This window comes from Gossypium hirsutum, chromosome A12 (genome assembly GCF_007990345.1).
Source record: "Gossypium hirsutum isolate 1008001.06 chromosome A12, Gossypium_hirsutum_v2.1, whole genome shotgun sequence".
Taxonomy (NCBI): Eukaryota; Viridiplantae; Streptophyta; class Magnoliopsida; order Malvales; family Malvaceae; genus Gossypium; species Gossypium hirsutum.
The window spans coordinates 5,773,716-5,785,262 of NC_053435.1; the positions used below are offsets into that span (position 1 = coordinate 5,773,716).

The window sequence follows — 11,547 nt, forward strand, 5'->3', positions numbered from 1 at the left end:
AGTGAACTCAATGAAGACCTTCAAATCAGCACAGTATTTTGTGGCAGTCAGAGTGTCATCTTTCTTACAAAAGATCAAATGTTTCATGAGAGAACAAAATACATTGATGTTCGGTATCATTTTGTTTGTGATATTATTGCTCGTGGCGATATTGTTGTGAGCAAAATTAGTACTCATGAAAATCCTACAGATATGATGACTAAGTCACTTCCTATAACCAAGTTTGAGCATTCTTAGACTTGGTAGGTGTTCATTGCTGAAGTTAAACCCTTAAGGGGTTTTATGGAAGAGGTGGAGAACTTGTTCGTTGAGAGTTCGTGATGAAGAACTTGTTCATTGAGAATTCGTGTCAAGGTGGAGATTGTTAGAATTAAGTGACTCGAATCCTTACTTAAATAAAATACAGTGGTAAAATAAAATAAAAGAAGAATCCATATAGAATTACACTTCTTTGATTTTATTTTAGAATAAGGTTTTTTAAACCTTATTAAATTCTATCTATTTGATATTGATTAGAATAAGGTGCTTCAGTCTTACTAGAATATGGCTTCACAAGCCTATAAATAGACATAGTCTATTCCACTTGTAATAATTCAAATTCGACATAGTGCATTTTCTTCTCCTCTACCTGTGGTTTTTTTCCGAAAGGGTTTTCACGTAAAAATTTTTGTGTTCTTTATTTTATTTTATTATTTCACACAACTCAAATCAAAAAAAGAACTTAACTTCTAGATGTAAATTTATACACAACTAATTATCACAATATACCAATTTCATCAACATTCCATGTAGAACTTGCACATTCAACCATCCGGATGACCCAACAATGATGATTTTTACTGTTTGCATATTCTACCATCCCGAGTTGCCCAACAATGATGGCTTTGAATATTTGCATATTCTATCATCTTAAGCGGCCTAACAATGATGGTTTTGAATCATTATATCGTGTTAAAGTAGCAATACCAACATTGTTTATGTTGCTTATGTTTGGTCTATTGGTCTGATTAATTGTTTTCTGTTGATTTGTTAATTGATTCTTTAGTCAATGTTTAATTTAATCAGTTATTCTTGTTTTCTATCACGGTGGGTTGTCGTGGGATATGTCCCTAGTTTTAAGGGTAGTAGTGTGTAATAAGGTGTAAGCCTATATAAGGCACTCAGTTGATTTCAGAAATTATCTATCAGTTTAGTTCAGCTTCCTTTATTTTTTATTTTTTTCCTCTATTATCTGCTGTGTGTTCCTCATTTTGGTATCTGAGCCAGGTTTTATATTGTTTGTTGTGTCTCTTCTTGGCAAAATCAGCAGCCTTCATGCCATCGGTGGAGTTAAGAAACTCAAAAATAAGAACTACAACACTTGGTAAGCATGTATAACGTCGTACTTGCAAGGCCAAGACCCGCGGGAGATGGTGAATAAAAGCGAAAGCATGCAACTGGTGGCAGAGCCTATAACAACCCATTTTTTAGTGATGCAAGAAACGGTGGTTTCGGAACCCCATTTTTAAGAGTCCTTCAATATTATTATTTAACATTCATGTGGTTACTATAAAATTTAATTAAAGTTTGATCCATTAATTTTTCAATTGGATATATAGTTAATTATGGTATAAGAACTAAATTCTAAAAGTGGTAAAATTTTATCGCTATGAATTTTTAATTAATTGAAGACCACTTGATCAATTGAGCCCTTTTTAATATAGTGAATGATGGTGATGGACAACTATCATCCACCTAATTGGCTAATTAAGGTTAACATTAGTTAATTATTAATTAGTTAAGTTAATTATAATTAATTAAAGTTTAATCTTAGTATAAAAAATAAATCAAAGAAAAAAATAGTCACTTTTCATGTTCATCTTCTCCCCATCGTATCTAAGAAGAAGAAAAAGGGTTTCAAAGCTTTCAAACTTTGGTCCCTAAATTGGTAAGTGACTTTAAGTCTGTTTATTGTAATTTTTATATTTCTGAGGTCCTAGAAGCTTGATTTAGCTAACTTGTGCACCAATTTGTAAAACCTTTAAAGTTTTCAAAATTTTTCATTTTTGATTTCTTGAAGTTTTTGGTGCTAAATTGTTTGATTTTAAGCTTAGAAGTGAAAAATGACAAGTTTGTAAAGTTTAATTGCTAGTTTTTTAAAATAAGGGCTAAAATGCATTAATTTAGAAAATGGTATAATATTTCTACAATTTTGTATAATATAGGGTTATAAAAGGATGAAACTGAGATTGGTTTCAAAATCGAAGCTCAAATTTGAAAGTTATGGAAATCTCAATTTTAGGGACTAAAATGAATCAAATTCAAAACTTTAGGAAATATTTGAAAAGTGAAATTGAAGTGACTTATTTTTATAATAAGATGAAAAAAGGTATTTGGAATTGATAAATTGAAATGAATTATCGTATAGATCGGGAATTGAATCAATCAAAGGATCATTGAGGAAAACGCAAAATTATGTATTAGTCATCGACATCTTATTTGTTGTTGTTTCGACCAAGTAAATTCATACGGGACTTACTTTATTAATTCATGATTTTTTTATTTTTATTTTTTTGCTTTCTAGTTTGAATTGTTATGAATATAATGTCTTTTGGCATCTAATGGCCTAAATCTTAAAATATGAAATATATGAAAAATACGAATAGGTGCATGGTATGGAATGGGTGTGAAATGTTATATGATTAGATGATATGTATATGACACTATTACAAGGATTGGAATGATACAAAAACTGTAACAGTGCCCATGTGAACTTAGTAATCAATTAGGTTACGAATAACTTACCATTAGGGCCCCAAAAAGGAAAACAAGTGTTTGATTAAGGATTAATACGATGAATTGAGATCCAGCATCTATTGCAGATTCTCTGAAGCTTGTGAGAGCAACTTTAGTTTGAAGCTTGTGTGAGCAAATCAGTATCATGTATCCAATTTCAATTTATTATAATTCTCTAGATGAAAATAGAAATGAAAACGGTATTAAATGGTAACAAAATGATTGAAAAGAATTCTTATGAACGGAATTATAAATGTTTGCAATTTGATTATTGATAAGTTCTAAAAGTAACATGTTTCAACCTCATTCTTAATGCGTTTTTGGGTGATTATTCGATGTTAATTGTGAATTTTATGCTCCTAATCCTTTAAATGCATGTTTTGATACTTAATAGAGCACTTGAGAGCGAAAAATGAGCAAATATCGAAAAATTGGAGCAAGCTACAAGGGCCACACGAGCTGACCCATTGCACACAAACCAGCCATATGGTCATGTGACCCACATAGACACGTGGTAGGTCATCTCGTTTTCACGAGATTTCACACCCAACTTCGAAAAATCACTATTTATAGGTTTTTCGGGCATTCTAAGACGTATGGTTGACCAAAATAAGAAGATTGAGTGAATTGTCATATAATAATTAAGAAATCAACTTGAAAAACATCATTGAAGTCAATTCTGAAGCAAGTTTCCATCAAGATTAAAGATTCTCATTTGAATTCTTAGGAGATTATGATGAGTCTTTCGGTTCTATTATCTCTTGGATCTTTTTATTTTAAAAAATGATCTAATTTTTTAAATACTTAGGAAGATAAACCCTATGATGGATTTTAACATTTGATTTTTATTTTACGTAATAAATACTTAGTTTCTTGTTCTCAATTATGTATGCTTAATTCTTATTTTGATATTTCTAGTGATATTTGCATAATTTAGAGATTTCTACGGATCAAAGTGCTAAGTGAAGAAATTGCATAATTTAGATTTATAATGACTGATGAAATCTAGGCAGATTGTTTCCTAGGTATTGTTTCGCTTCTTGGTTGTTAGTCGATTATTTTCTTAGTTTTTTCTTTGATGTGTTTGTTAGTTAATTAATTTAGTTAATATTAACTTGTACTTTTAATCTTTTTAGGAACGATATCTTTGCTCACCATATCTATACTATTAATTGATAGGTGCACTTGCCTTAATCAAATTTTTAGCTAGTTCCATGGACATCAAATTTTGGCATCGTTGTCGAGGACTAGAATAGTAGGAAAAATTTGTTTCTACTAATTTAGCCATTTTATTTTAATTTTAGTTTTTTTTTACTTTGATTTTTATCTTCTATTATTTTTTCTTTTGTTTGATTCTTATAGGTTGATTTGGTTTATGACTAAAGGCAACCCGTTGGAACCATTAATTTTTTACAATGAGATTGAAAAAACTACTCGCAGAAATCGAAGAGAAGTTAGAGAAGCAAGGCAATGTCAACAGATTTTAATAGACGATCAAGAGCAAAAGGACATTACCGTTGAGATGGATAATAATCCAAGTAATCAGCAGCCTTTTATAGCTCCTACTCCTCGTGAATTGAGTATTCTCAGACCAATTATTGCTGCAAATAATTTTGAGATTAATATGAATATAATTCAGATCCTGCAGCAGTATGTTTAGTTTCATGGGTTGCAAGGTGATGTCATACGTTTACAGTTGTTCCCATTCTCTATGAGGAGGAAGACAAAATTAATGGTTGAATTTACTTCCACGGGGTTTCATCACTACTTGGGCTCAGATGACTAAGAAGTTTTTGTTGAAATATTTTGCACCCTGGCTAAAACAACTAAGTTGAGGAATGACATCTTTTCTTTTGTTCAATTTGACATTGAGACGCTTTACGATACATGGGAGAGATTTAAGGATTTGTTGAGAAAGTTTCCTCATCATGGACTACATTTGTGGCTCCAAGTTAAAACTTTTTACAATGGTTTGAACCCCTGACCAAATAGATCATTGATGCGGCAGTTGGCAGAACATTAAATAACAAGACACCTGAGGTAGCCCAATAAATTATTGAATAGACGACACTGAATAACTATCAGTGGCAAGTTATGAGAATGAAGCCTACTAAGGCAACCAGTGTTTTTAATATAGATGCAGTTGCTTTGTTAGCAAGTTAGGTGGAAGGTCTGAGTAAGAAAATTGATGGTTTGAGTAAGAATAAATAGATGAATCTAGTAATGCAACTTGATGCGACAAGAATGGGGATGATCAATCCGGAATGTTTACCCTTTAGTTCTAACATGGAGTTTGAGCAAGTTGACTTTATGGGTAACAATTCTAGAATTCAGAATAACCCCTATAGCAATAATTAAAATCCAGGATGGAGGAATCATCCAATTGTTTCTTAGGGGGTCAAGGAAATCAAAGGTCACAACCCCCTCCGGGTTTTCGGTAACCTTATCAGCGAGAAAAGAAGCCAAATCTGGAAGAGATGTTGACTAAATTCATTTTAGTGTCAGAAACTAATTCCAAAACATTGAAATGGCATTGAGGAATCAGCAAACATCTATTCAGGGCCTTGAGAATCAGATTAGTTAGCATGCTAAGTTGATTTCGAAGAGACAACAAGTTAGTTTACCTAGTAACACTGAAACCACCCTAAAAGATCAAGTTCACGTAGTCACTGTACGAAGCATGAAAGGGTTAGTCGAGCCTTCAAAGAAGCTGAATGTAGACGCTAATGAGAAAATTGATGGGGTTGAAGGTTACAAGAAAGACCATAAGCCAGTGGTTAGATAGTACAAACCACCAATTTTAATCCAAAAAAGTGAAGAAAAACTGCATTGATGAACAATATGGTAAATTTCTTAAACTTTTGAAAATTTTACATACTAACTTACCTTTTGTTGAAGTCCTTTCGCAGATGCCTAATTATACGAAATTTTTAAAGGAGGTGTTAATAAAAAAAAGGGAGTTAGACGAATTTTCCACTGTGCCAATAGAAGCTAAAATGTGCACCTATTTCATGTGGGGTCTGAATGAAGATATACAAATGTTAGTGGTAGCACTTGAATTGAAAAATTTTGTGGTTTTATCTGAAAGAGCACAGAAGATGGATGACATGTGCAACAAAAAGAAACAGGCCAAATCGAAGCTCTGTGATTCCGGTAAACGTAGTATGACCAGATCGTTTCCACTCCTCCATCGAAAAAAATCAAATGATTGTTTCTCATTTCTGTCAAGGTTTTTAAGATGCCAAGACCATTTAAATTATTCGATAGCCTTGCGAACGAGAAAAACCTGACTCTAATTAACACTCTCAATTGCACAGATCATTTAAATTAGATGGCTAGCTCCCTTGACATCATCCAATTTCACACCCAATTAGACCAAGACAATTTGTTCTTCAATAAAACAAAATAACAATTATAAATAGAGTTAAATTTAACAATCGTGTATTGTTCAAAGCATCGAACAATGAGCCTTTATCAAAATGAAGCCAAAAGCGATACTAAGAGACGATCTTTATCTTTCTTGTAATTTAGAGAAAGAAGCGAATATAAAGGAAAACATGAAATGAATTACGGTTTTAGGTCTCAAAGTTCAAACACAAAATTTTTGTTAGCCTTGGTCTAGATTGAAATTTAACTAGACATAATAAAATAATAACAAAAGAAAATTACAAACGAAATAAGGAATAAAAGTTGGGACTAACGTGAACTCGGCTACGAGTTGATTCACGATTTAAGTGTCTTGTTCGTCCAAATAGATACTTGCTCGGTTACTAATGGAAAATATGATGAAAATAAATAAACGAAGGATAAACTTGGATATAACTTGTGAATATAGACAACCAGAAAAGAACTGACGCTATATAACAACGCGACCCGTTTTCTATATTGTTGTTAACACTCAAAAGTTTTGGTGGATAAGTTTGACCCCCACACTTTGGGATGGAGAAGAAAGTGATAAGATAAGGTTGGTGAACGCCAGAAGAAAGGAATTTCTTAATAAGTTCAGTAAGTTCTTAAAGAACAGAGAGCTTTACTAAAATGAATAGTTATCATACAGCGTCTAACCATTACAAAGTTTAAACTAAACTATTTATAGGCAAACAAAGGTAACGCGAACGACCACAAATCAACCATTAATATTGTTCTAGAATATTCCTAAAGTTATTAAATTGGTACTCTTCATCAAACATCTAAGGGAGTTTCATAAATTCGTTCATCCATGCTTAGCTAAGAATAAAGATGTTCAAGCTTCCATCTATGCACTAGAAATAATGTTGGTGGTTGCTCATTAGGACACCATAAATGCAACAATAAAGCTATAGTATATTTGGACATAATTTAACACACTTTTAAAACACATTAAACACGCTTAAATAAACATGCAATAAAAAGACATAAAATTAAAAGACATATTTAAGACTCTCCACTCTAAGACACATTAAAACCATGTAATAACAATGACACAATTATAACACATACTAAAGACAAAATAATAAATAAACTTAATTTCAAAAAAAGCTATAGAATTAAATTACTAAATTAAAATGAATCATTGGCTTCCAATCTCCACATGCAAAATTTTGCATGAAATTAAACAATCTCATCTTGCATTTAGGCCCTTCTATCTTAGCCCAATTTCAGATTCTTTTAATCGAATCACATGACGTACCCGATGCCTAATTTCAGATTCTTTTAATCGAATCACATGACGTACCCGATATCACGTCAGGTACGTAATGGGACTTACATTTATATATAGAGAATTGGTACTTGTATATATAGTAAAAGATAGATCAACAATGGAGCACCAAATTTGGTAGAATCCATATCCAAAATTCATTGAAAAATGTAATGGGCTCGGAAACAGAACATTTTTTTCTCTTGTTGAGATGATGATGATAGCAAGGCCATGGTTAACTTGGTAAGGGAGATTGAAACCGTGACTTGTTCCATGTTTGAGAATTTGTTGTCCCTTATCTCAGGGCCAAAACAACAATGAAAGAAGACCAGCTGGTTGTTAGTTTCCAGAATCGAATAGCAAACAGGAAGAGACATTAATGAATTTGAAAATGTTGATGCTGGTTGTGGGTCAGGAGATGAACACATCATGTTGAGTTGCAAAACCAGCTAAAGGACTCGCATTGGCTAAAAAAACAGTAGTAATAATAATAAAGAAATAATTTCATTCCCATACATGTGTTGCTGCATAAAAAAAATAAATTGTTAGAAGCAAGCGGATCTTGCCCCCTTGCAGAACCTAATCAACAAGACAGCAATAACAAGAAGAAGACGAGACAAGTTAAAAGCAAATGATTCATTAATACAAGGCATTGAATGTAGTACCACCGTGCGCATTATTATATAATATTTGTATATATGGATATTATGGCATTGAAAACTAGTAGTGTTTGTTGCTACCGAAGGGTGATGAGTTGTTGTGATTGTGGAGAGGAGACACAGCAGAAACATTTTGGCGATAGTTATGGGGATCGAGATCATGTTAGTTCATGTTGCTTGCTTCCAATTGATATTTAAAATGGTTGAGATTCCTCGTGTCTGCCCTCAACCTGTAATATATATGTTGAGCAGATGGTAAGGGGACTACAGCAAATAGCTAAGCAGAGTTGAAAACACATATCGCTTTTGCATAACAAGAAAATGGCAGCCTCTTACCATGCTCGATCAAACAGCTTGCCCTCAAGGCAACACCCCATCGTTTCACAAATCGACGAGAACTTGAATCGATTGAGGGCATCTCAATCAGCCTCCACATCATCATCCATAGGCCACAATCTATGTGGTCTTCAGGATTTGCATGAATGTGTTGATGTATTGCTTCAATTTCCCCTCACCCAACAAGCTCTCGACCAAGAGAAGCGAAGGGAAATGGTTGAAGAGCTTTTGGATGGATCTCTCATGCTCTTGGATTTATGTACCACTGCTAAGGATGCCTTGTTGCAGACAAAGGAATGCACACGAGAGCTTCAATCAATTTTGCGCAGAAGACGTGGAGCCGAAGGGCTTGCTAATGATTTTAGGAAATACTTGACATCTAGGAAAGCCATGAAAAAGGAAATCTGAAAGGCGTTAAAGAACTTGAAGCATATACAGAATAAACTCAGTACTCCTGGCGAGAATGGAGCTGTGATTAGCGTCTTAAGAGATGTAGAAGCAGTTACCATCAGCGTGCTAGAATCCGTATTGTCCTTTATTTCAGGGCCAGAGGCAGAATCAAAATCGTGCCGTTGGCCGCTGGTTTCGAAGCTAATGCACCAGAAGAAAGTAATGTGCGAGGAAGAACAGAAAGCAAATGAAATTTTGAGTGCTGAAGCTGCAGTGCGTTCCTGCACCAAATCTGAAAACATGAAGCATGTCGAGAACGTGCAAAAGGAGCTTCAAAGCTCAGAGTTGAGCATCCAAGATCTTGAAGAAGGCCTTGAAACCCTCTCCAGGCGTATGATCAAAACTAGAGTTACTGTTCTTAATATCATCAGCTGTTAAATATTGGCATCGCAGTTGCACATATATACTGTAATTTTACGGAGGTTATACAATAGAAAAGAAATACAAAGATTATACAATCTTCTTTCTCAAAATTCTACCTCTTGTGAAATCATTTAGTTATATTTCCAAAATGGTTGCAGTAATTTTTTACTTCAAGCATATTCAACCACGAGCAAGAAAAAACTTGAAAAATACTTTTATCCAGCACATGCTAATATCCAAAACTTACACCCCAATCCCAGTAACTTAAACCTACCTTTAATTTTCCCAAGTTGAATTATTGAGCCTCGTCATCACTACTGGTATCTTGGAATATCTCAGGAAACATTTCTATGAATATGTGACCTGCCACGATTCCTCTTGTCCCACTGAAGACAATGGAAGACTTGCTAAAAATTAAAACTCCATGCCCGTCAGTTTATCACATGGAAGATGGCAATGAAAAGATGCTAATTGGATATTATGTTTGTTGAAATATGTATATATTTTAAATTTATTTAGGTAGATAAATTTTATTTGGATAGATAAATTTTATTCATATTGTAGAAATATTTTTATTTTATCTTTTAGTAGTTTACTAGAATAAGGGAACTATTTTCTTTTTATGTTTTAATAGTTTATTAGAATAAGGGAACTATTTTCTCAATTAGGATTAGGACTTTTTTTCCCTCTATTTAAGTTCAATTCTTTAGTTAATAAGAGAAGTACAATTTTATTCAAAGCTCTCTTGAAATCTTTCATGGCATCTGAGTTATGTTAAAATCTCTAGTAACATCATGGTTAAAACAGCCTTCACTGGAGATAAGAGATCCAGCAATTAAACAGAGGAAAAAAGTTCTACAGTTGAAACAACTACCGAGAGTACAATGACTCAAGGGACAGAGGCGTCTCACCTTTCTTTTCAACTGACATCTCACAAGTTGAATGGCAAGAATTATCTGGAATGGTCGCAATCCGTAAAATTAGCAATTGATGGGCGCAACAAGCTAGGTCATTTAAATGGAGACGTTGAGCAGCCACAGGTGGGTGATCCAAAGATGAGCTAGTGGAGGTCAGAAAGTTCTATAGTAATTGCGTGGCTTATTAATTCCATGGAAGCTTCCATAGGTAAACCTTTTCTTTTTCTCCCAACTGCTAAAGATGTTTGGGACGCTGTGAAAGACACCTATTCAAATTTAGAAAACGCTTCACAGATTTTTGAGTTAAAAATAAAACTGCGGAAAGCTAGGCAAGGGGAAAAAGAAGTTACTCTTTATTATAATGAGATGATGTCTCTTTGGCAAGAACTGGATCAGTGTTATAATGATGAATGGGAGTGTCCCGGAGATGGTGTAAAAGCTATGAAAAAAGAAGAGAATGAAAGAGCTTATTTGTTTCTGGCTGGTTTAAATAAAGAATTTGATGAAGTGAGATCTCGGATCCTAGGGAAAAAACCGCTTCCAAAACTTCGTGAGATTTTTTCTGAGGTTAGAAGAGAGGAGACAAGGAGAAAAGTAATGTTAAAGCCAGGGTTTGAAGCTAATGATGATAATTCTGCTCTTGTAACTATTAAAAATAATGATGATAGTGAAAAAAAGAAAAAACCTTGGTGCGATCACTGCAAAAAATATTGGCACACTCGTGAAACGTGTTGGAAGCTCCATGGGAAACCGACAAATGGAAGGAAAAAGAATGGCAATGGTCGTAGTTCACAATCAGGGGATAGCAGAGCTTTCCAAATAAATAATGGAAATTATGAGGGCCAAAGTTCTCTTGAAGGGTCTCCATTCACTAAGGAACAATTAGAGCATCTACACAAGTTTTTTCAATCACCACAATTTCGGATGAATTCTTCTATTCCTAACTCATCCAATAATCCTTCTTCCTCTTTTGCCCAATCAGGTACTGATTTTTCTGTTTTTTTCAGTGTCAAGCCTTGTAAAACAAACACATGGATCGTTGATTCTGGAGCTAGTGATCACATGACTAGCAGTCATTTTCTTTTTCAACTTACACACCTTGCGCAGGAAACAAAAAGATCAAAGTAGCAGATGGGTCCTTCTCGGCAATAGTCGGGAAAGGCACTATTAAAATTTCATCTTCCTTGGTTTTACATGATGTTTTATGTAATGCCCCCATGCTTGAGACCATCACCGGAGTCGAGCTTGAGGGGTTACCGAACATAATTTATCAATTTAAGAACTTCAAATCATTTGTTTCTACATTCACAGCTTTCTAGCTACTCGCGTCACAGTTACAAGAAAAATCATATCTCGAGTTACGAAACTC

At 33.9% G+C, this 11,547-nt stretch overlaps 1 long non-coding RNA gene and 1 other non-coding gene across 2 annotated transcripts; both read right to left on the minus strand.

Moving 5' to 3' along the window:
* Nucleotides 1–4,603: 4,603 nt before the first annotated feature.
* LOC121211521 (small nucleolar RNA R71) lies at nucleotides 4,604–4,710 on the minus strand. The gene has a single exon (XR_005906745.1). It is a non-coding gene; the product is annotated as a small nucleolar RNA R71 (small nucleolar RNA).
* A 3,211-nt stretch (nucleotides 4,711–7,921) lies between these two features.
* On the minus strand, nucleotides 7,922–9,621 carry LOC121211337 (uncharacterized). The gene is made up of 2 exons (XR_005906655.1): nucleotides 8,449–9,621; nucleotides 7,922–8,342 (listed from the first exon to the last, which is right to left on the minus strand). It is a non-coding gene; the product is annotated as an uncharacterized lncRNA (long non-coding RNA).
* Between the last annotated feature and the right edge of the window lie 1,926 nt (nucleotides 9,622–11,547).